Source organism: Sceloporus occidentalis, unplaced genomic scaffold, assembly GCF_023333645.1.
Source record: "Sceloporus occidentalis isolate IW3139 unplaced genomic scaffold, rSceOcc1.0.p SCAF_1, whole genome shotgun sequence".
NCBI classification, from domain to species: domain Eukaryota; kingdom Metazoa; phylum Chordata; class Lepidosauria; order Squamata; family Phrynosomatidae; genus Sceloporus; species Sceloporus occidentalis.
The window spans coordinates 38,608,217-38,634,916 of record NW_028316981.1 but is presented as its reverse complement, the minus strand read 5'-3'; positions in this window follow the sequence as shown (position 1 = coordinate 38,634,916).

Genomic DNA, 26,700 nt, shown 5'->3' with positions numbered 1-26,700 from the left:
CCCCGGCCCCAATCCGACTGCTTTAACTGCCCTGACTCAAGGTTGGGGAATTCTGGGAATTGTAGTTTTCTGAGATATTTAGCCTTCTTTGTCAGAGAGCTCTGGTGACACAATAAACTACAGTTCCCAGGATTTGCTAGCACTGAGCCAGGACAGTTAAAGTGGTCTCAAACTGGATTATTTCTGCAGTGTTTTTTGGACCCTAGTGTTCCAAAAGGTCATTCTGACCCCTTAAGAACATGCTGGCTCCAGGTATGAAATATGAAAACATGGAGACCCCAAATACAATCTGGAGTATGCAGGGTGAGCTAACAATAACCAGCAGCGCTTATGTACACTTAAACCTAAGGTGACAACTGTGCCAATTCCTGGAGATATCTGACCTGGCCCTAGTGTCATGGTTTAGCAGTGCTTCTCAATTATTTTCTGTCATGCCCCCCCCCCCCAGGAAGAAGAAAACATTTCGTGCCCCCCACGCGACTGTAAATAGTATCATTTGTCTATAAAATTGTTATAAGTACACCTCTGCATAACAGAGCCTTGCGCCCCCCCTGGGGGGTCTGCCCCACTATTTGAGAAAGCCCCAGGCTGACTGACAGACCCTATCTCTCCATATGAGTTTGCCCAGACACTGAAATCTCCATGAGAGGCCCTTCTTTTAGTCCCATCATCTTCACAGTTACTGTTGGTGGATACAAGAGATAGGGTCTTCTTATTGGCTGCTCCTATACTTTAAACTACCTCCCATGGGAGACTAGAATGGTCCCCACCTCTCTTTCTGACAGCAGGCAAATACATTTTTAATTCAGACAAGCTTTTAGAACTCAGGGTTTGTAAAGAAAGGCCTGCAGAGGATGCTGTATTGTTTTTATTGAACTGTAGGGTTTTTCATTGCTCCTTTTTCTTTCTTTTTACCATTAGGTTTTTAATTGTCTTAGCATTGTGATTAGTTTAGTTTTGTTTTAATGCTAACAGCTCAGTGTTTTCAGCTACAGCGTACTTGTTTTTAAATCGTAAGCTGCTCTGAATTCCAATTTGGGGGGAAAGGTATGGTGTAAGCAAAGGATGATGATGATGATGATGATGATGATGATGATGATGATGATGATGATGATGATTTCTCCATATACCTATTAGATTATGACAAATAATATAGTGAAGAAAGTACTTAAAAGCAAGTTAAAAGCATAAAACAGAATTGGGGGTATACTTATCAAATTTGCAGATGACACCAAATTAGGAGGAGTAGCTAATATTCCAGAGGACAGAATCAAAATTCAAAATGACCTGAATAGACTAGAAAGCTGGGCCAAAGCTAACAAAATGAAATTCAACACAGAGAAATGTAAGGTACTGCACTCAGGGCGGAAAAATGAAATGCATAGATATAGGATGGGGGACACCTGGCTGAACGAGACTACATGTAAAAGGGATCTAGGAGTCCAAGTAGACCACAAGATGAACATGAGTCTACAGTGCGATGTGGCAGCTAAAAAGGCCAATGTGATTTTAGGCTGCATCAATAGAAGTATAGTGTCTAGATCAAGGAAGTAATAGTGCCACTCTATTCTGCTCCGGTCAGGACATTGAGAAACTGGAGCGTGTCCAAAGAAGGGCAACTAAAATGGTGAAGGGTCTTGAAACTATGCTCTATGAGGAATGCCTTAGGGAGCTGGGGATGTTTAGTCTGGGGAAGAGAAGGTTAAGAGGTGATATGATAGCCCTGTTTAAATATTTGAAGGGATGTCATAATGAGGAGGGAGCAAGCTTGTTTTCTGCTGCTCCAGAGAACAGGACCCAGAACAATGGATGCAAGCTCCAGGAAAAGAGATTCCACCTCAACATTAGGAGGAACTTCCTGACAGTAAGGGCTGATCGACAGTGAGAAACACTCCCTTGGAGTGTAGTGGAGTCTCCTTCCTTGGAGGTCTTTAAACAGAGGCTGGATGGCCATTTGTCAGGTATGCATTGATTGAGAGTTCCTGCATGGCAGGAGTTGGACTGAATGGCCCTTGTGGTCTCTTCCAACTCTATGATTCTAGGAAACAAGCTCCACATGCTCTGAGATGGTCAGCTCTTTATTTGTGTTATTTTTAAAAGCCCAAGGTGTTTTGGCCTCAATAAGAAAAGAATTTCTTCAGGGGTCATCCACAGAAATTCCAGTTTTATCCTTATAACAAATAATGGCTTAGTCTGGAGTCATGTGTCCCCACAATAGGTTTCTCCTTTGCAAATAGTAACCCATAAATATTTAGAACATGCTACTATGGCAGATATTAACCAGCTATTAAAAAGTTGCAGCTTTGTTCCAGCTTCTGCCTGGAGAGAGAGAGAGGGAGAGAGGGGCCGATGTATGGGAAATTCTATGTATTTTAGTATTTGTCTTCTCTTCTGTGAAAGTAAGCAGCTTGACTGCTAATTCCCTCAGAGGGAAAAACCTCTGTGAAGTTTTTCCCATGCTCTTTTTGCTGGCACATGCTAAACAGTGAGTGGGGAGCCATGTAGCTTATATTAGGCATAAAAAACATGAGCCTCCCTCACTCTTGCAATCAAACTGGAAATTTAACCCACTTCTTCTTGTGTCTGAAAAGCACAGGCACTATATAACCTGAATCCCATTGATGAGTCAATATATTTTCAGAAGATTAATGAGAAGAAACAATAATTAGGCTCACATGAAAGGACTTTCAGGAACCAAAGATAAGAGGCCTTTTAAGCGCCTTCCATGCATTGTATGCATCCGACTTTCACAAATAGAAAGGGAAGGGGTCATACCCCCCCATGATCCAATCCTTTTGTTACCCACACATTCCAGGTGAACATCATGGAGCAGGACCAACAAGGCCATGATAATGTTAACTTAGCTGCTCTGAGTCCCAATGCTGGGAAAAGAGTGGGATACAAATATTAATATTAATATTAATAATTTAAAATGGACATGAATTATTTATAAATATCTATTGATCTCATGTCTTCTGCTGTATAGTATGCACATCGATACCACAACTAAAGAGTCAGCATGATGTAGTGATTGGAGTGCTGGACTTTGATTCTGGTTCAAATCCCCGATCATCCATGGAAACTCATGGGGTGGCCTTGGACATGTCACACTCTCTCAGCCTCAAAAGAAGGCAGCTTAAGGAAGAGAAATGAGAAGGCGTAACTATTACCCCAAAGGACAGGGTCATAATTCAAAATGCCCTTAATAGATTAGAAAGCTGGACCAAAGTTAACAAAATGAATTTCAACACAGAGAAATATAAGGTATTGTACTTAGGCAGAAAACATGAAATCCATACATGGGGGACAACTGGCTTGACAACAGTGCATGTGAAAGGGATCTAGGAGTCCTAGTAGACCACAAGTTGAATATGAGTCAACAGTGTGATGCAGCAGCTAAAAAAGCCAGTGTGCAATTCTTGGCTGTATCAATAGAAGTATAGTGTCTAGATCAAGGCAAGTAATAATGCTACTCTATTCTGCTTTGGTCAGGCCTCACCTGGAATACTTTGTTTAGTTCTGGACGTCACGACTCAGAAAGGATTCAGTTCAGTTCAAAAATGATGTAATCTCATGAATGATTTGTTGCTGCTTATTCCCTAGTTATTCCCAGGATAAACCCTCTCTAATCGCAATGTGTTTGCTAATCTTAGCCGTGATTCCATTACTTTTCCTGGATAATGCCTTTTGAATCCCATGGTTTCCCCCCATGTGATGAAGTCCTCAGGGAGCTGGGTATATTTAGCCTGGAGAAGAGACAGTTAACTTGTGATATGATAGCACTGTTTAAATATTTGAAGGGGTTTTGTACTGAGGATAGAGCAAGCTTGTTTTCTGCTGCTCGGGAAACGATGGACGCGGAGCGATAGATTCAAACTACAGGAAAAGAATTTCCAGCTCAACATTAGGAGGAATTTCCTGACAGTAAGAGCTGTTCGACTATGGAACACACTCCCTCGGAGTATGGTGGAGTCTCCTGCTTTTTGGAGATTTTTAAACAGAGGCTGGATGGCCATCAGTTGAGAGTGCTTTGATTGCATATTCCTGCATGGCAGGAGGCTGGACTGGATGGTCCTTGTGGTCTCCTCCAACACTGATTCTATGAAAGGCAACCTCTCTCTGAACAAATTTTGCCAAGAAAACCCTGTTTGGGTGGAAGAAAGGCCCGGGGAGGAGAGGCCTGGGTCGCGTGCCCAGTCCTATTCCCCCTGGCTTGCTTTTCCTCCACCCGAACAGGCCCCTTGGAGCCCATTCTGGCAGAGGGAAGGCAAGCCGGAAAGGAGCGGGTGGGCTGTGCCTCCATCTCCCCATGAGGCCTTACTAGTCTTGAGGTATCCTTCAAGGAACACCTCAGGACTGGCAAAGCCCCAAGGAGGAGAGGAGCAGGGGCCGCAGGGCAATGCCTCCTTCTCCCCACAAGGTCTTGCTAATCCTTCGAAGGACACCTCAATACTGGCAAAGCCCTGCAGAGGGAAACAGGGACCGCAGAGCAACATCTCCTCCTCCCTGCGAGGCCTTGCTAGGGACACCTCAGGACTGGCAAAGCCCCAAGGAGGAGAAGAGCAGGGGCTGCAGGCTGACGCCGTGGGCCCATTGCTCCTCTCTCCCACGGGCCCTTACGGGCTCCCAGTTGTCTCTGACAGGAGGAAGATCCTGTTATGTTAAAAAGAGATCCTACAGGAATTCAGGCAGCAGCATCTTTCTAAGGGGTTTATCACACTGGGGCTAATGTCTGTATTAAAGAGAGATTAAAGCATACTTAAAGCACCCCACAAATAAAGCAAAAATGGTGAGTAATTACATGAATGATTATTACACGCAATTGTGCAAATAAAGTGATATCAGAAATGCAGTTGCTGAAATCCCAAAAGTAAAAAGATGTGCATTAATGCTTCTTTGTGCCCACTTTAATGGTGGGTTTTGTGCAATGTTGTGTGAAATCATTATGCGTAATTACATGATATTTCCAGGATAGTCACAGGATAAACTCCCAATGTCCTTTGTGTGATAAATTCCCAGGTCATATCATTACTTTAGCATTGTCTGCACTGATTGGCAGCAGTTCTCCTGTATTTCACACAGGCACAATTCCTAGCCCTACCTGGAGATGCCATGCATTTAATGTGGCATCTTCTGTATGTGAAACACGTGTTCTGTGGCTGAGCCATAGCATTTCCCTAGCACTAAAATAAGAGTGTTGCCAGCAGCACAGAACAAAATAAGGGCTGTATGAGCACACACTTTTGGCAAGCTGAAGGGTCTCTGAAATGCATTAGAGTCCTAATAAAATATACATGAACATCATGTTAAAATATTTTAACCTTTTAAACCTATTTTAAACTGTTAAATAGTTTAATGTGCTTTTAAATTATTTTTATTGTTTTAAATTTTAAATTGTTTTAAACTGCTTAAATTGATTTAGAATAGACCCCATGTGGTATAGTGGTCTGAGTTTAGGGTTGCCATAAGTGAGGACCTCCAAACCGGGACAAATGTAGGACAAATGCAGGACAACATTTTCAAATGTAGGACACATTTTTAAAAAATGGAGGACACGCAAAAAAATTGAGGCTTTTTAAGAAATGTTAATATAAATCCATGTTTCTTAGGCATGATCAAAATGGAGGACATTTTGACATTATTCGTAGACAGATCACGGAAATGTACTTCCCTTTCTGGCCACCCCCCTCTCCCCATTCCAAACAGCACATTTGAGCATTGAACCTGGCTTTATTTTAACATTGCCTCTTGCATACTTCAGAGGCTTATTCCACAACCAAACCCTTTGGTCACGGGACTTTGGTTTTTCTTCATTATGACTTGTTTTGTCTGTATTCCACCCCACTAAATAAAGGAGACATGAAATGGAGTTAATGGGTACAAGCTGTTCAACAAAAAAGTCTTGTGAGACTCTGTAGGCAAGAGGTGCACCATGTTAAGAACTGCATTAAGCACACTTAGGCTGCTGCCACACTGCTTTCACTCTCATCACTCCATCCTATGGAATCCTGGGATTTGTAGTTTGTTGTGGTGCCAGGGCTGGGCTTTGAAATCTCAGGCATAAGAGAGGCAAAAGGCTTGGGCTGCATCTACACTGGATAAATAATCTGGTTTGAGACCACTTTAACTGTCTTGGCTGAATGCTATGGAATTCTGGGAATGGTGGTCTGTTCCAGCACCACAGCAGAATGGCAGTTAACCCCTGGAAAGCTCTCTGACCAAGGTGACCAATGCCCTCACCCCAAAATGTAGGGCACCCAAGCAAAAAAATGTAGGACATGGCCAAAAATAAAAGCTAAAAACACCCATGTAATTATAAATCCATGCTTCTTAGCCATGATCCAAATGGAGGACATGTCCTGGAAAAGGAGGAGGATGCCTGGTCACCTTGTCTCTGGTCCAAAACACACTGCAGAAATAAAACAATGCTGGACTGAAATGCCCAGAGTTCCTCACCAAAGCTGCATCCACACTGAGGAAATAATCCAGTTTGAGAGTGACTTAACTGTCCTGGGTTAGTGCTGGGGAATGCTGGGAACTGTAGTACATTGTGGCCCCAGAGCTATCTCTGACAGGGAGTCCCATAACCCTCCAAACGTAGTTGAACTGCAGTGCCCAGAATTCCTCCCCAGGTGCATCCACACTGAGGAAATGGTCCAGTTTGAGACTGCTCAGTGCTGGGGAATCCTGGGAATTGTAGTCTATTGTGGCCTCAGAGCCATGACTGACAGAGAAGTCTCAATGTCTCCCAAACACTCGCATTCCCAGGATTCCCTAGCACTGAGTTAAAGCAGTCTCAAAGTGGGTTATTATTCCTGCAGTGTGTGTGAGAGATATAAAAGCTAGGGACTGGATTCATTTGGAGGATCTCTGTGTCCAAAACACACTGCTTGGACTGCCAGGGCTCAGTGCTATGGAATCCTGGGAATTGTAGTTTATTGTGGCACCAGAGCTCTCTGACAGAGAAGGCCAAATGCCTCACAGACCCCAGAATTCCAGAGCATTGAGCTTTGGCAGTTAAAGGGGTCTCAAAGTGCAGAGGGGGGGGGGGTGAGAGAGAAAAGCCAGGGAGTGTGAATGAGCTCTGAGAGGAGGAGGAGGAGGAGGAGGAGGAGGAGGGAGGGAGCCAAGGGAAGTGGCCAGGACCACCAGAGGAGCCCCTGCTTTTCCTCATCATCGCAGCCTTCTCACTGCTGGCAAGAGGCTCTGCCCCCAGCCAGGCAACGCCTCCATTCAGTCTCCTTTTGTCAAAAGAGCTCTGGTGCCACAAGAAACTACAATTCCCAGAATCCCATAGCACTGAGCCATGGATGTTTAAGGGGGGGTCAAACTATTTCTGCAGCCTTTGCTACCCCAAAGCCTTCTATTATTTACCAGCAACTTGCAAGGCAAAATCTCTTCCTTCACCAAGCCATTGAAAACCAACCCAAGGGGAGGGGGGCTGATTGCTTCTTTCCCATTGGTCAGCTTCGGGAGAAATTTGCATATTACAAGGAAAGGTGTTTAGGGCCTCAAAAACGACCCTGTGATAAAGAATTACAACAATACTGAGTGGTAGACATTTAAAAGATGAGGCATTTAGACTCCCAGTGAAACAGGAACGATTGATGGCCTTTTTTTCTTTGCTCACTGTAACCTGAAAGTAATGCTTCTTGCAGGGTATATATACCAAGTGGGCTGGCAATAGCTCTGAGTGGCAGATGTCTTGAAGCCCTGCTCTCTAGGCTAAGCCAGGCAGGGAGGCAGGGAGGGTGGCACACAGCCATGGGGAGGGAGGGCTGGAGCTGCCTCCAGGGCCTTGCTGGGGGGGGGGAGGTCCTGGGGGAGGGGCCAAACCAGGGTGGGACTGTGTGGCCCCGCCCCAAACCAGGAAAGTCCCGCCCCCAGGTGGGATATGGCAAGCCTATCTGAGTTCAGAGTTTGGTTCCCTACTCAGCCATGGAAACCCACTGGGTGACCCTGGACACATCACATGCACTCAAACCAAAATGCTGTGATTGGGTTTCCCTAGAGTTACCATAAGTTGGGAATGACTTGAAGGCACAAAACAACAACAGAGTTGTTTTTATTTAAACAGTATCCTGAGATTGCCTGATATAGGGTGGGATTAGAATATTTTAATGAATAAACAATTCAACATGCTTGCTTTCAAGTTCTCATTCTTTAAGGGGGGAATCATTTCTGGGCATTATGATTCACAATCAGTATCACAAACCATTTGTGACTTTGTGGAACCTTCAAGATTTCAACAACATTGCTGGGGAAAACACAGTTCAATATGTAACAGCAAATCATTCTTCAGGGCTTACCTTCAGGGCCGAACTACTTTTATCTGCTCTGTTCTAGGGCAATTGGCTCCTAAGGCAATGAAACAACAAAAGTGGTTGCCAGATTTTTAAACAAATGCAAAATGCTGGAATACCAATTCCTTTAGAATTTCACAGAGTAAGAACTCTGACTTCAGGCTCTTTTGCTGCTATGATGTGACTTATATTTGGATTTCTATCTTTTTCATTTATCAAAAGGTTTATTTTGAAATGCATTATCTCCATCCATAATGATAGCCTCTGAGAAAAACCCTTGGCACTTTGCTTGTTTTACTATTTAAATTTTCAACACTTTGCAAGGATAAGTGCAGACTAAATTCATGGAAACAGCTCATATTCATAAAACAAAACAAAAGCCATTTCTTGGCACTCTAACTCTACATTCTGAAAAGATTTTCATTTTACATTTAAGAAAGTGACCTGAAAAATATAGCTCCAAGACCTATGAGTGGAAGTGGTTACATCTATCCTCCTCTGTAAAATCTCTTCCAGATGCACATGATAAACCTATACTATCAACAACTACTCATCTGGCCTTTTATGACTCATCTCCTGATTCTAAAACAGTGGATAAAAGATGTTATTCTGAATAAAGCTTAGGAAGAAGGAACATATGTCATTCTCACCAGTGCGTGTTTGTATGCTTTGCATTTTCATAGCAGACCAATTAAAATAAAGCAGATACAAACCCCATGTGTCACTAGATATTTAGGAGACCCCCACTCTGGTACACCAATAATGAACACATTCCTATGTACAATGAAATGTGGTCAAGGTCCAGGCTATTTGGGCCTGTTATAAATCCAAGACCTGTAGTAGAAAACCTTCTCTCTGTTTGTATGTGCTGTCAAGTCACCTGGCAACTTATGGTGACCCCATGCGTATCATATAGCCCTACATATGTGTTGCCTCAGTCTCTGGAGCTCAGGCTCTGAGGAGACAGAAGCTAATGAGGAGACTGTGAGCTTGTGTCTTGGGGGTCAGCATTGTGGAGCTGTTTTCTTTCAGGGGGGTATGTACTTTCTCTGTGCACGTGGTCTCAGGCTGCAAGGCTCTTGCTAAGTCATTGACTTGGTTGGGACAGAGCTAGTAGCCACTAGCTCTGTTTAGGTGCTACTTCAGTCTCTAGAGTTTAGCAAACAGGGAGAGGAAACAGGCAATTTGTATGGACAGTATGCAGGGGAGTTTGAGGGACACCCTGGAAAACCGTAGTGCTGCCTATATAGGACAGCAAACACAGATGTGATGGAGCTGTTGCAGTGATCTGCAACACCTGTACCATGTTTGGGTTTGTTTTTGTTTTGTTTTTTGCCAGAAGACTGTGCAGGGGTTCTACCTGTAGCAAACTACACATTCACTTCCAAGCTCTCTCATTTATCGGCAATTTTGAGTCACAGGAACAAAGACAACAGTTTCATTCCACAAAAGGCATGGAACTGACCTGGAGGTTTTAAGGACGGAAGAGCTCCCGACAATTCCCAGAGCAAGAAGAGAAATTTGATGGTGATAGGTCATTCCCTCTTGAGAAGATCAGAAACAGTGATGTAGGATTGATAAGATGTCTGAGATGTGTGCTGTCTCCCAGGGGCAAAGGGTCATGCAAATGAACCATTCCACCCACAAAACTTCACCTTGCTCCTGTGAAAAGCTAGGTCAGTTAAAAACAAAGTACAGTAAATGTAAGCTATGACTTCCTGGATGAAGAGACTGACTTCGGCGGGATACAAACTGCTGCTTTGCGGCGGTCCCCCGCCGGCGCCATTTGCTCCATGCGGGAGCCTCAGCAGCCAAACCGCGCGGCTCCCGCGTGGAGCAAAAAAGAAGCTCCATTTCGGAGCTTCTTTCCGCGGCGCACTGATGACGTCGCGAGGCGCCGCTGGCGCATTCGCGACGTCATAGGCACTGCGACACGTCTGGACGCTATGCGTCCAGTACGTAAAGATGGCGGCACCCATGTGGAAGGGGCGCCGCCATCTTGTACGTATTGTATATATACTAGGGTTAGGGGGTGCGGAAGCACCGCCCCTTCCTAACCCTAGTACATATACAATACGTACTATATGGCGGTTTGTATCCCGCCCTAGCATACTTTATAGAAACTTGGCTGGGAGATGATAGTGACCCAAGCTCAGGTCCTCCCAACAGGGTACGGTATTAGTATGCATGTGAGTGGAAACTGGGTAGGAATTCTAAAGACTGGAGCACAGCTTTGGTTCAGCTTCTGACCTCTTAAGATGTGTGTGTCATTTAAACAGTGTACTTCCAAAGTGACCTGAAACAGCTTTATTTTGTCCTATCTGTTTGGGCCCAATTTTTGGTGTGCTGATTGTTTTACTCCAATGTTTTATTGCCTTAGGGGGGAAATGTCGCCCTCTACATTCACACATGCATATAGCCACACAACAATGGGTCCTATTCCTCTTGGAAAGGAATTTCAACATACTAAAAGCCAAGAATGAGAATACCAATGATGTGTTTCAATAACGTTTACTTTAGGAAGACCTACAGATGCTTACCTGCAAAGTCAGATGTATCAACTTGGGGGGAGAAATATTGCCAGAGAATTACAGTCATAAGAGCAGGTGGCCCATTAAGCTGGCACATTTTCTGTACAACATGGAGCTGTTGTCACAATCTTCATGGTAGTCCGAAGCCAAGGACAGTTATGTATTGAAGAGACATTTGAAATAATCTAGTCAGTCGTGGACATAATGACAAGCCAAGATTCCAAAGACTAGCTGGTAAGAATGGCTCACCAAAACATTTAAACCAAAGTACAAATAAAAAAGATTTAATGAAAATTAGCAAAGCAACATAAGTGAAAGGCCCTCCTACACTATAACAGCTGGAAAAAGCTGCAGAAAATTAAGAAAGAAATTTAATCCTATAAATAATCACCAAATTGCTCAAAATCAGCTGCAAAAGATTTTTTTTATTCAGAACAGAAGGAAGTTTAGGATCTAATAAATATTATCACTCATGCAACTGTGAGAAGGGAATGGGAGGTCATCAATAACTGTCTTGTTTTGTGGAGAATCAAGAAAGTGAAGAGTCTGGTGGAAAAAGAGATGTAGATAACTGGTCACTTCCAAAATGCCAAGAGCCCATTTTCTCTTGTAGCTTCTTACTACCCATGACCTCCTCACACTCTTGCAACACATGGGAGTTAAACCTTTTTAAGCCTCTTTTTTTTCCTCTCCGGAGAAATTTAGTGCCCAACTTGATAAGCTTTTGAAATAAAGCCGGAAAAGACACCACCTGGGCTTTCGTGTAGCTTTCTATTCTTGTAAATCTGGCATCTGTTTCTAAATGTATTATTGATAAAGCATTTCTGAAATAAGCCCTGAAAAAGTGAGTAGTAGTATTTGCTTCTCATGCTTCTTCCCAAACATAAACCCTCCCAACGTCCCAGTTTGGCAAGAATAGTCTCAACGAATCCTCTGTCACCGCACTGTTTCAGCTGCTTTTTAAAAATTCCTTTCTTCTCCTCCCACTTTCCTCCTTTGTGTTCAGCTTACTTCAGTTGCTGCCAACTGAAGGCCCGAACAGACAGGCCAAAATAAAGCTGCTTTGGGTCACTTTGGAGGTATGCTGTTTAAATGATTCATGCGTCCTAAGAGGCCAGAAGCTGTGCCAAAGCTGCGCTCCACTTAGGATAGAGCATGGCTTTGGCGTGGCTTCCAGCCTCTTAGGACACATGCATCATTTAAATAGCATACCTCCAAAGTGACCCAAAGCAGCTTTATTTTGGCCTGTCTATTCGGGCCCTGAGTTCAAAGTGCAAAAAACAGTTTGCACTCAAATAACTCAGCAGAGGGAAGTTGAAGAGGACCAAAATCTTGCCATTCACATTAGGCAAAGGCAATGGCAACCTCCTGCAGCATCTCCTAGCTTAATAACCTTTGCCATTTTGACCACAGTCAGATGTTGCTTGGCTACACTAAGAACATTTTAGCTCTTTTTATAAAGTAAGCAAGGGCGCTGGCTAGACGGGCCCTATGGGGCGGCGTCGTGACATGCTAGGGGCGGCGCTTTCAGACGCCCCTTGCCCGTGACGAGGGCGTCAAAATGGCAGCGCCCTGTACATATGGGTACCACCATTTTGACATGACGGACGCCTATCGTCCGCACATCTCAGTGCCCTTGTGACACCGCAAGTGCGCCGTTGGTGCCTTGCAGCGTCACAACCGCGCCGCAGAAAGAACCCGCTTTTTGTGGGTTCTTTTTGCTGCGCGAGGGAGCCACACGGTCTGTCCGCTGCAGCTCTGTCACGCAGCAAACCAGGGCGGCGGGAGACCGCCCTTTTGGGCAGTCTGTATCCCGCCAAGGAAACCGCTCAGCCATCCTAACGATGGAGACAAATGGATACAGCTGGGTTTAATTACAACCTGTGTGAACCATTCTGTTAAACCAGGTATGTGCCCCTAATCTGTCCGATGGAGGTTCTCTGCTACACCTTGCTTCCTGTCCAAAGTCCCATTCCCTTTTCAAGCCTAAGATGGGCTCAGGAGAGAACTTCTTGAATTTTGCTGCTACCTCTGATGAATGATCAGTGATCTATAGAGGATTCAGCTTTGCAAGTCAATTGAGATCCTGATCAGAATGGTGAGAAGTGAAGGAAGAAAATTTATGTGTCAGGTGGACATTGAAGGAACTTCTTGTCACTAATGCCAGCTCAGTCTTCTCTCTTGAGACCAGCTCAGGACAAGGCTGTAATAGTAACAGATCTCAAAGGAGTGTGTGAGGGAATACAGGCAGATGGTAGATGCCCAAACCCTATCACCCAAGATGAAGTTAGGGGCAGCCTGGGATATTTTGATGCCCAAGGCATAGAACAAGATGGCGGTCCTCCTCCATTCTATGCATAGACAGACTGAAAGGACCACTAGATGTTATAGCAACCCTGACAATGGGGGCAGAAGCTGCATCTGCACTGCAGAAGTAATGCAGTTTGACATTGCTTCAACACCTATGACTCAATGCTATGGAATTCTGGGACTTGCAGTTTTGTCAGATACTTAGCCTTCTCTGTCATCAGAGCTCTAGTACCTCAACAAACTACAAACCCCATAATTCCATAGGATGGAGCCAGAGCAGGTAAAACAGTGCCAAACTACATTAATTCTTCAGTGCATTAATTCCGAGTCTTCTATCACATATGAGAGTAGCAGGTGGCCTTAGTGTATGGAAGAGGGTCTCTGTAGAACACATAGCTGTGTCCTCCAACACAGATGAAAAGCCATGGGGCTCAGGACGGGCAGCTGCACCTTTAGTTAGTTTCCCTACTCTGCTTAATGGTAGGAATGGCCCTGGACGAATATACAGTACCAACTCTAGAAATTGCCTCTTCTTTGGGGTTTTTTCTTCACAGATACATACACAGTCAGATAAAAGTGCTTTCAGTATGTTTCAAAGTAAATTCCAAAAATCAGCCATTAAGCAATGCCCTCTTGTCTCCAGTAACTATACAAAAAACCAAATCAGGATCTCTTCTACCACTTATATATTCAAGGAAGCAGGTTTTTCTTTTCCACAATATGGAGATTATCACACAAGTGTAGAAAAGTGGAATTGAAGTAAGATGGTAGTGTCTATAGCAAACCCTTCTCAGACAAGGCCATGACTGACCTCTAGCTATTCTGTACTCCAACCATGGCTGTGGCACACCTTTTCATTGTCAAGCAAAGCCTATCAATAGCTGCCAACTGAGCTGCTGTAGCATTAGCCCTCCCATGCCACAGGGCCAAGATTTAGCAATCACATGGTCTCAGTCTCCTTCTCTCTTCCTCCTTCTTTGGATGGCCATCTGTTGGAGGTGCTTTGATTGTGTATTCCTGCATGGCAGGGGGCTGGATTGGATGGCTCTATGATTCTGCTTCCCCCTTGCTAGTACAGAGCAGGCTGATTTTCTCCTTTTTACACTTTCTTTTCTTCTTCCCCTACAAATTATATTGACATACAGCGCACCTGTACCATAAACAGGCTTGCCATATGCAGATTTAAGCTTCTGCACACAGCAAGCCTGGGTAGTTAAAATGGTGCACAGTAGTGCACACCCATAGGAATCAACCTGACTTGAGGTCCTGTGTTTTGTGCCATACATCGGGGGGGGGGGGGGTCCAGAACGGATCCCCTGCATATAAAAAGGGCTCACTGTAGTTGCTAAATTGTGTATTAAAAAAAAAGGGGGGGGAGCATGCTAGGTAAAACAATAGGGCATGGAGACAGGGTTAAGCAGCAATCTGGAAAAGAGAGTGCAGGACCAGCCATGGCTGCAACAGCCCCAGTCCTGTAACTGAATTCATTTGTAATAAGGACTGCTCCTAAACTGGTATGTATGCATTTACTTTCATTAACATGATCGTGCCAAGAACAGGGTTGTGTGATAAAGTTTTATGGCAAGAACTAGGGAAAAGTATCTCTAGACAGTGACATGTTTTCAGCTATCCTAGGTTAACAACATACACACCTCTGAAGATGATTGGAAGCTGAGGTTCAGAAAGGTAACATCTAATAGAAACTCCTCATTAATGATATTCATCATACAATTGCCCCCAATCAGTGTCTATGTGTATTTTACTCATGCTCTCTATCATCATCTCTACCTACTCAGAGCAATGCTGCAGTCAGCCAGGAAGTCAAAAATCCTTCTTTTATCAGTATGGAAAGTGTCAGGTTTTCAAGTAGGTGGATAGTGGAATACCATAATAAATTATTCCTTTTGTACAGTAGGTGGATTCAGGTCAGCATGCACTGAAATCTCACCTGTTCATTGCCCTGACATTTCATCCCATTTCAGTTTCAGGCTCTGATTCAAGCCTAATCTGACAACTGGACAGATGATATGCCTAGGCAGCAGCTGTACAAACTGACCCAAACTCCAATTATGGTTAGCAAATTCAACCTTTGATTCAACCAAGGGCTTGTCCACACGGCAGCTTCTCATGCTGTAGCTCTCAACCAGGTTCAGCAAAAGTTTTTAGGGAAAAATGTCAAGTGTGTTTCCCCTTAGGGTACTTCTGTGCCTAGACTAGAAAGTGAGCCAGCTAGCAAGTATAGATGCTGTTATTGTCCCTGTTTTGTTGCTGTTGCTGTTGCTGTTGCTACTGCTTCTCTAAAATCTAAGGCACTTTCCAAACCACAGATGTGTGTGGATGTTACATCATAGATGCTTATCCATTACCCATCTGTATTGTCAACACATCTTCATTCAAGACTAGGAAGTTTATCGCACCAGGGATAAAACGTTCCCCGATGTGTTCTAACGAGCATGGGCGCGCACGGAGCGTGATGGGAACCCTATGGGGCCCATAACGCGACTTTACCGCACAGGGAATGCCGCCACCGCACGTTCCCATCAGTTCCCATCGGGTTCCAGGGGATGCCATTTCTGGGAACTGTTTCAAAGTGTTCCCAGAAATGGCACCCTCTGGAACCCGATGGGAACATGACGGGAATGTGCGGCGGTGGCGTTCCCTGTGCAGTAAAGTCGCATTCTGGGCCCCATCGGGTTCCCATCACGCTCCGTGCGCACCCGCGCTCGTGCTCATTAGAACGCATCGGGGAACATTTTATCCCCAGTGCGATAAACTCCTAGGAACAGCACCTTTCTCAAGCACTCAAAAGTACCATACTTTATATCTGGGATTCCCTCCACCAAAAATTATACTTAATAAATGGTTGCCTTGGATCCCATCTTGGAATAAAGGTGGGATATAAATTGACTAAATTGACTATGATAAATAAATAAAATTACCCACCCACCCCCCAAAATGTATTTTTAAAAATTTATTTCCAAGGTTTATATCCCACCTTTCTCTCACAGTGGGATTCAAGGCAAGTTACAATATATTAAAAAATACAAGGTTAAAACATTGAATACAAAAGTTAAAAATAAACACTAACAACAACTAAAACATATATAAAAACAGCCTAATTCAAAACAACAATAATCATAAAACATAAAACATTAAAACAGTACTCAAATAAAATCTAGCCACCAAATGCCTGCCTAAATAAAAATGTCTTCATCTGCCGGCAGGAGGAGGGCAGGAAAGGGGCCAACCTGACCTCGCGTAGCAGGGAGTTCCACAATCTGGGAGCAGCTATGGAGACGGCTCTCTCATGAGTCCTTACCAACCGCCCTTGCAAAAAAAACAAAAAAACAAAAAAAAAAAAAACCCAGCAAGTCCAAAAAACTAACTAAGGGTCCAAACAGACAGGCCAAAATAAAGCTGCTTTGGGTCACTTTGGATGTAAGCTGTTTAAATGCTGCATAAGTCCTAGAGACCAGAAGCCATGCGAAAACCACGCTCCAATCCTAAAGACTAGAGTGCAGCTTTGGCACAGCAGCTGGCCTCTTGAAATGTGTTTGTCATTTAAACAACATACCTCCAAAGTGATTCAAAGCAACTTTATTTTGACCTGTCTGTTTGGACCCTAGATAATATTAATACAATTTTTATTTATATCCCACCTTTCTGTCAAGACGACCGGGTCAGTTTACAAATTAAAATTGTAGAATCCCAATCCCAGTATCCCACCCACCCCTAAAATAACAATTAAACAATTAACCATTTTAAAACATATCTTAAAATTAACAAGTCAAGTAGTGGCCAGAGCAGATTCAGAGGAACCCTGGAAGCCAAAACAAAAACGGAGGATCATAGGAACTGATCCGGGGGAATACCAGGGCCACAGCAGACATGTGTATCACACCAAACAACACCGAATTGAATGCGAAGTAGCCTGGGAATAGGATTTGTGAATTCGCTAGTTCACCAAATTTACTTAATTTTGGATTGCTGTGGAATTGCGTTTGGAGTGCCAGCGAATGTGTGTGATAACCTTTCACACAATAACATGAATACCCATGATTGCATTCATGATGACACTTCCAATTTCAGTCATGTGATAACAGCCATGGAAGACAAAGCTATATGTGCTTCCTAAAACCTGTCCTTCAACCCTTAAACTAGCTGACTCCCCACAGGAACAGTGGAGGAAGGCAGCCAGTGTTGAAGTAATCTCAGTTACCAGTATGGTCAGCTTTTGTACATAGAACAGGGAGAGAGGACCAACTGTTCTGCACCTTAGGCAGCAAAATGTCTTAAGCCAACAGTAGCTACTACTTGAGGTTAATTGGCAAGATGATAGAGGAAGTGAATCTAGGGCTTTTTGTATACATAGCATGTACTGTTCCATGGAGCTATGACATTATTCTACATGATACAACAAGCAAGAAGCTCTTCTCCTTTGCATTTTTTCCTCCCAAAATATATAATAAATACAAGATTCATCTGTTCTCCTACTTTCCTGTGCAGACATACCCAATCTGCTCAAAAGTGTTTGGCACTCTATCCAAGGTGCTGTGGAATCTAAAAACAATAATGTATATAGAGGGGGAAATTTTCATTAGCAGATTGGACCACCCTCATTCTTGCTCATCATGAACTGAGCATCTAGCATTTCAAAAGACCAATGATTATGTTACTCATGTGGTACACTGAATGTGCTTGGAATTCATTATCCCCTCTTCAGCATTTTTATACATTTGCAATCCATTCATTTCTTAAAGGAAAGATGAAACCAAACTGTAAATTCACTGAACTGTCACTCTAATGTGCCCTTAATTAGCAACTTATGGTGTAAGTGGACTCTACAAGCAGAGATAATAACTTGCAAAGCCTGAGTTGCTTTATATGATCTCTGGTGAAAGTGTTTCAGATTATTAATGTGTGTAATCTAACTACTGCCAATAGATCTAAAGGATATAGGTCTCACTAATTGCTGTCAGGAGAACAAACTTGCAAAATGACTCAGAAAAACCTTCCCTCTTCCTGTGCCACCTATATATTTTAATATTTATGATGTGCAGCCAAGAATCCCCATGAGCTTTTAGGCTCATGATTAATACTGTAGCTTGCTTTATGAAAGTGATATGTTATTTTTGTGTTGCAGGAGGTGGTTGTTTTGAATGCATGGCTTTGCTCATTGCTTTTGAATTTTTGCATGAAGTTGGAGATGATACCTACTGTGTATAGCATCGATTCCTTTGAGAGCAATATGTGGGATATCTGCCATTCTTACTCCCTGGATCTCGCCATCTGGATAACTATCGGCCAGTCTCTAATATTACATTCTTGGGCAGGATTCTGGAGCAAGTGGTGGCCTCCCAGCTCCAGGGGTTTCTGGATGAAATGGATTTTCTAGATCCATTTCAATCTGGCTTCAGACCTGGCTATGACACAGAGACAGCTTTGGTTACCTTGGTGGACGACCTCTGCAGGGAACTGGACAGGGAGAGTTTGTCCCTGCTGGTCCTACTAGATCTCTCAGCGGCTTTCGATACCATCGATTATGGTATCCTTCTGAGCCACTTTTTTGGGATTATTATTATTATTAAACTTTATTTACACAGCGCTGTACATACAATAAAAAATCAATAAAAATGAAACCTGCCAATGGCGTACATTCTACAGGATAATAATAAAATACATATAAAACAATAGATAATAATACAGTCAGCCCTTCTTATACACGGATTTGTTATACATGGATTCAAGCATACACGGTTTGAAAATGTTCCAAAAAAGTATAAATTTCAATGATCAAACCTTGATTTTCCATTTTTTATAAGAGACACCGTTTTGCTCTGCCATTATATTTAATGGGACTTGAGCATACACGGATTTTGTTATACATGGGGGATCTTGGAACCAAACACCAGCGTATAACAAGGGTCCACTGTACAAGGTAGCATTACATAAATTAAGCAAGCAACAATTAAAAACATTGAATATCCCATATCAAAGTAAATATCAAATAACAGTCAGATAACAATCACACAGTGCCTGGGAACGCTTCCCTGAACAATATAGTCTTCAACTCCGTTTTGAAATTGGCTAAAGAAGTGATGACCCATGCTCTAGGTTCCAGGAGTGAGGGGCAGCAAGCGAGAAGGGACAAATCCAGGATGGGGCAGTGGAAATCCTAGGCTGGGACAGCAGACCTTGACTACCAGAATGGAGGGTACGAGTGGGGATGTAAGGAGAAAGAAGTTCAGATAATTAAGGAGGGGCCAGCCCATGCAGGGCTTTAAAAGTCAGCAACAAAAGCTTATACTGAATACGGAAGGGGAAGGGAAGCCAGTGAAGGGATGATAATAAAGGAGAAACATGGTCAAAGTGGCAAGCGGATGTAATAATGCATGCATTTGAATGCTGGACAGAAATTAAAGGACGGAGATGAGAGAGAGGAAGCCCTGCCAGAAGGAGGGTACAATAATCTAGTTGCAAGACCACCAGGACATGGACCAGAGTCTTGGCGGCAGAGGCTGAGAGAAATGGATGGATTTTAGCAATGTTGTAGAGAAAGAATCTACAAACCTTGGCTGTGGCTTGGACCTGGGGTATACACGACAGAGAAAAATCAAAAATAAAACCAAGACTGCGGGCTTCCTGGACCAGTTGAATAGAGATGTCGTCAATGGAAACGGAATATTGGAGGGAGGACTTAGGTGGAAAAACAAAAAGCTCCATCTTGGACATGTTGAGCTTCAAGCACCGATGCTGCATCCACTGAGAGATAGCCGTGAGACAAGATGAGACTTGCTGTTCAAGCCCCGGAGAAAGGTCAAGGGTGGAAAGAAACAGCTGAGTGTCATCAGCGTACAGATGATAGGAAAATCTGGAAGAACTGATAAGTTTTCCTAAGGACAATGTGTAAAGATAAAACAATAGGGGACACAAAACAGAGCCCTGGGGAACTCCAACAGATCAGGGGACAGAGGACGAAGTCTGACCACCCAAGACCACTGCAAAAGATCTATCTGACAAATAAGATTTAAACCAATCAAGAACAGAGCCACCTTGACAAGTGGGGTGACCGGCTCATTGAGGAGTCTAGTAGATTGAACAAAGTGTCTGCCCAGTCCCAAACTACACCAAATTGCTAATCATATCCCGGGGGCAGTAATCTCAGAATGAATGGATCAACTCACTGCTAAATAGTTTTCCAGGAGAAAAGAATGGTCAGGAGCTGGAGTAAATGTTTGGACAATTGGTATGAATATCTGAGACAATGGGAATCTTCTACTTCTGGAGAGGTTTCCTTTGTCTGGGCATGCACAGCCATCTTTTTCACTCAGAATCCCATCATTGCCCTCTGTAAACAAATGGGATTATGCTGATGCCTTGGGTGATCTCATTGTGGTGGGTGTCTTTGTTTACTCCCTTGCTAGAGCAAACCAGGTTTCCAAATATGGTATGGCCAAGTTTTTACCTTGGGGTCATTTTTCCAGGTCACTCACCTCAGTGTCCTTTTAATATTAAGTTGATATCAAACATGAAGGATGATCAGGGCCCTGGTCTCAGAGTAACAACTCCTATGGCTTAATACTATGGAATTCTGGGATTTGTAGTTTTGTGGGATAGTTAGCCTACTCCGTCAGACAACACTGGTGCCAGAACAAACTACACATCCCAGGATTCCATAGGATGGGGCCATGACAGTTAAAGCAGTTTCAAACTGCATTAATTCTGTAATGTGACAGTAGCCTCACTCTTTTTATCATGACAAATGGCCAGAGAGATGGATTTTTTAGTTCCACACCTTAAGGGGCAAAAGTCCTCCACCCCTGAATAACAGTCTTAATTAAGTCTGTATGAGACCAATTTATTTAAAAGATGACTTGCTCTCTCGACCCTTGCCCATCTTGGCTGGCTGTCCAGGGGGGTGATGCCATTAGGTTACTATTAAAGAACATAATCCTCACATCCTTTAGGGAAGGCTATCTTCCATCTTGCCTTAAGAAGGCAGTGGTTAAACCACATCTAAAGAAGCCTACCCTTGACCCCCTGGACATAAATAATTATAGGCCTGTTTCATTGGCCTGTTACAGACTGCCAAAATAAAGCTGCTTTGGGTCTCTTTGGAAGTGTGCTATTTAAATGATGCATGGGTCCTAAGAGTCCGGAGGTTGCGCCAAAGCCACACTCCATTCCTAAGCACCGGAGTGAGCTTTGGTGCAGCTTCCGGATTCTTAGGATGCTTCCGGCAGACCTTTCCAGACTAGGTCCACCTCTATTTTCCTGTCTCCCCCCTCCACTTCTCTCCCCTTTCTCCATCCCTTTTTCCATCCTATCTGGTCCCCGCTATACATTGCTTTTTTTTTTTACAAATCTTCCACTGATTTTAACTGTGGTTTTATACTATTGTTTTAATATCTTTCTGGTTTAATCTCTTTTTAGTATTACCATGTTTTTATACTTGGGGGGGAGGGACAGGGGTTTTTAGAATTTTAACTGTATCTTGTTTTATTCTTGTAATCCGCTTGGATTCCAAGTGACTAAGCGGAATATAAATTATTATTATTATTATTATTATTATTGTTATTAAAGGGGGTAAAGCTGATATGCTTACTAGAGGGGGAAATGCACTGAACTTTGTGAGACTCATTTTTGAGGATGGCTGTAAATCAAATTTTCTCCAGAATTTTAATATTCAAATCTTGGGCAGATTGCTCTGTCTTGTTTCCAAATCATTGGAAACTTCTGGCTAGTTTTGCTATTTTAGTCTGTTGCAAAGCCCGCTGCCAATAACAATGGGAGCATTGCCTCCAAATGAGTAAATAGGAATCCAACAAGATAGGCCCTTGCTAATATTTGCTTTTGTTTGTTCCTGCAAGAAACAGTTGACTTCCTTGCACTGCCTGAGGTCCAATTTGCATTGAAAAGGAGTGGACAGGAGCAAAGTGAATAGGAGGATATTTGCATTGTTCTAAACTGCCTAGATGCATGAACTGTGAAGTCCCCAGACTATTTGGGGATAATTCAGCACCTTTCAAATGTCACATAAAATTTCATGGAGTATGATGCCTAGCATTGTTTATCAGACATTAGCTTCACCTTTTCATCCTACTGGGTGCCATCAAACGCAAAGCTGGATTAAATTTGGCAGACTGCTTTATAGATGGGAAAGTGAGAAATACTGCTGTATCACAATTGATTTTCCCAGAGGTGTGAACCAAACCCTAATAGTTTGTTACTGACATGATAAATGCATTTTCCCAGTAGTAAACTTGCATATTTCATGGAGCCACAAAGTATTGCTATGTACTCAGATGAATATTATTTAAATCCTATTTATAATGGTGGTTGCAATCAGACCCATCCAAACAAATGAAAGAAGATATTGATTCACGTTCATAACAAATGACTGGGAGAGCAAAATACAAAGTACCCAGTTGGATTTAAATCATTCTGTCATTTAGATCACTTTTGTTATGATTTTTTTAAAAACCAAGATACCATAATCAGTTTCAGGCCAAAGGATGGAGAAATGCAAGCCAAAATATGAAGTCGGAGGGAAACTACTGGGTTTGGATGAGGAAAACCCACTTCAAGTCCACTTCAATTTTTGGATTGCCAAAAGGACAAATGAATATTAGAGAAAATCAAGCCTGAACTCTCCCTAGAAGCCAAGTTGACTAAAATGAGACTGTCATACTTTGGCCATATCATGAGAAGACACAAGTCGCTAGAAAAGACAGTAATGTCTAGTAAGGTAGAAGGAAGTAGGAAAAGATGACCACATTACAGATGGATAGACTCAATCAAGGAAGCTATGGCCCTGAATTTGCAAGACCTAAGAGGGCTGTTGATAACAGGGTGACTTGGAGGTTTCTAATTCATAGGGGTCATATTAAGTAGAAATTGACTTAACAACAGTAAACAACAACCCAGATAAATGTTACAATTGGAGATGGGAAACTGCAAATCTGTTTGCAGGGCACCGAGCCACAGATCACCATTTGTCTACACAATGCAAGGGAAACTATGAAATAACAAGAACATTGTTAGAAGAGAGGGCTGTAGGAAGTACAGTGTGGGATGGCATCTTCCATGTATATTAAGGTGATGATGCAGCTGCTGGACCTTGAATAGCTGCTCACAATGTTATAAGCTTTGCCACCGAGTAGGAGTTTAAATGTAGTTCTCCCTGTTCCACATGTAGCACTCTTAATTGATGAACTATACTGGCTCACCCAGATTATTGTGCAATGCATAATCGTGTCAAGGATGAAACATAGTGACAGAAAAACAACACAACAATTAATGTGATTCATTTGCATAATAATAACATGTCCAGAACATATTTCATTTATATATTATTCAAATTTACATAATGTACCAATTATGCTGCCTACATTTGAGAAACTGAGAAATGGCAACCTTACCTTGGGGAGTGCAACAGAACTCTTCTCTTTGTGAATTTGATATAGGCAGCAGTTCTGCTAGTGCTTCCCTCCTTGTATACCCTGCTAATACATCTGTAAATATATACAATTAAGCAAGTAAATAATAATTAAGTGATAGGGAAATTTTACATAGTTCTAAACTAGACTCAGATAGTACTACCAGGAGGACATATTGCTGCTCAGAGAAAGGGAGGCAGATAGCAACATAAATATTTGGAGTAACAAAAAAAATGCTGATACACTCTGTGTATATTAGTCTCATTAATTTATATGAGGGCCAATACATTTGGGTCCTTGTATATACCCCATGATTGTGTAATGAAATCTATTCAACACTCTGTCACTGTAAAGCCAGACATGGATTGCAATTGTGCAAACGTTCAGAATTTCCTAGGTCAGGAATTCCTCTTGCCAACCATGATTCCACTGCCTTTTTAGATTCCCCCCACACAAAAAATTGGGTCAAACTAACTAATTCTTTCTTTCTTTCTTTCTTTCTTTCTTTTTCTTTCTTTCTTTATTTCTTTTTTGTCAAACTGCAGCCATTTACTTTTAGCAAGAAGGCTCTTCAGGGTATTATTAGTTTCCCTTTTCTGCTTCTGTTGGCATATGCATCAGTTTTAGTGGCTAGGGATTAGACTCGACATTGAGTGAAAGATGGAAGTGAGAACCTAAGGCTATCAGGTGCTATTAATAATAGCTCTATATTACCTCAGACAGAGGCAGCTTGCTTGTGAATACTAGGTGGGTGGAAGTCCACTCAGGTCCTACTTATGAACTTCCCATATTATTGTTACTATTAGTAGTTGTACAGTAGTATATTTATTTCTATCATGTTCTTTTCCCAGAGTGGGACTCAAAGCTGCTTACAATTATTTAAAAAAATGTTTAAACTCCACAAGATTCAAAAGTTAAAACACAACTAAACAATAAAAAATTAAAACCAGATTAAAATGTATATCATTAAAACACAGATACCATCACAATGATTAGCAATATCCAGCACATTGTGTAATATAGGCTTTATATCATCACTGATCCAATGCCTGTCGGGATAGTAAAGCCTTTGAGAAAGGAAACTAGGAAGGGTGCCAGTCTATGGGATGGGAGTTTCAGAGCCTGGGACAACCACTGAGAAGATCCTCTCCTGAGAGAAAGACCTTGCCAGCAGGTCTCAGAGCATGGCCAGGTTTGCAAGGTAGTAATACCATGTATTAAGACCCATTAGTTTTCTGGACTATTTCCTGGTGAGAATGGAGAATGCTAGAATTGGACATGAATGTATATGTTCTTAACTTTAAAGGTATGTTAGAAAATAATACTTACATTCTGCTGTAAACCGTTTGATCAGCGTCACCAGTAGATAAATATTGCAGGGTACGAGCTTTAATAAGGCCTAAAGAGAGAGCCAGTGGACTGGGACATTACTATTTGAGATTTCTAAGTCCAACAAGGGTAAATCCTTTTTTCTAAAACTGGGACTGAATTGGCACCTCAACACCACCAAAAGTTTTCCTGATGCAAAAGCATGAAGACTTTTTGAGAAATTCAATTTCCTCTGCCTAACAAAGGCACCTCTGGCCTCACAAAGGAGTTTATCACACAGAGGACAAATTGGCAAAATCCTGTGCGGAAATGGAATTTTAAAATCCAGGTATTGTTTGTCAGATGAGTGGTGTGAAAGAGAAATAACACGAAAATAATTCAAATGGAAAGCTTCTTTGTACTTATGGAATTTAGTGAAAGTACAAGAAGCTGGTTTTGACAACTTTGCATTGGGGTTGTTTTTGCGTTATTTCTCTTTCACGCAAACCTCATCTGAAAAACATCCTACAGATGCAGGTTTTTTTCAACTTTCTGTTCAGGTCAACCCCCAACATCATCTGAAAAACAACCCACAAATGCTGGTTCTCTTCAGTTTAAATTTAGTTTCTGCACGGGATTCATCCTGTGTGATAAACTCCAAAGGACTGAGACATACTGGATTGCAAATGCAGTATCTTTTTGTTTTGTAAATGGGTCTTACATTTCATTCTTCCAGTTGCCAAATGTCCAGAAGGAGGAGATACCAGCCTGTAAGAGGCACCCCTCCATACAATCTGAACTGAGAACAAAAACAGCAAAATGAAGGCCTATAAATAACATCTTCAATGTTTTTCTCCTGTATGGTTTTAACACCTTGCCTGATAAAGAAGCCAGTGGAGCTTTGAAAGTTTGCAACATGTATATTATGCATTTTGGTTTAATTTTTTGTTACTGGATTTGCTATATGGCCAACACAGCTCCTCCTGGATGTTATATAGTGCGCCCGCGCCATATGTGGGCACACTATTTGCGGCTTCCTGCTTACGCGTATGCTGCGTGACAATCTAAACAATGATGCATGCGCCCCATTGTTTCCTATGGGGCATGAGCATACACACATTTTCCCTTATGCGGGGGTGGGGGGTCCGGAATGGCTCCCCCCACGTAAGGAGAGGGCCCACTTATAGTGCTTTAATGTTTTTTCACATTTCTATCCAACCATTTTTCCATTATCTTCCAGGTGGCATGCATGGTTATGAGTTTACTGCTAGCTCTCATCACATGCACATGCACATTTTGTTGATGATGATGTTGTGTACCTTCAAGTCGTTTCTGTCTTATGGTGACCTTTAGGGGTTTTCTTTTCAAGCTTTGTTCAGATGAGGTTTGCCATTGTCTTCCTGAGAGCCTGAGACAGTGATTTCACCAAGTGGGTTGTCATGGCCAAATTGCGATTTGAGCCCTGATTGTAGTCCAGTGCTCAAACCACTACACCATGTTGGCTTTCTCCACACATACATGCGTTATGTCTATGGCCTCATACACACTTACCTTTTTGTAATCCAGGTCTCCTCGGCAATGCCATTCTGAATTGTAGTTCCCACTATGCTCTTTGGCATTTTTACCCCTATTGCTGTTCACACTTGGCAATGGGGTGTGTGTGACAGGGGGGAAGAGGAGGAGGAGGGAGTTGATGGAGGTGGAGAGGAAGAGAAGGAAGAGGAGGAGAGAGGAAGAGGAGGAGGGCAGATGTGGCGGCAGGGCAAGAGGAAGCTGAGGTAGAAAGAAAAGAAAAAGCAGTGGTGGGGG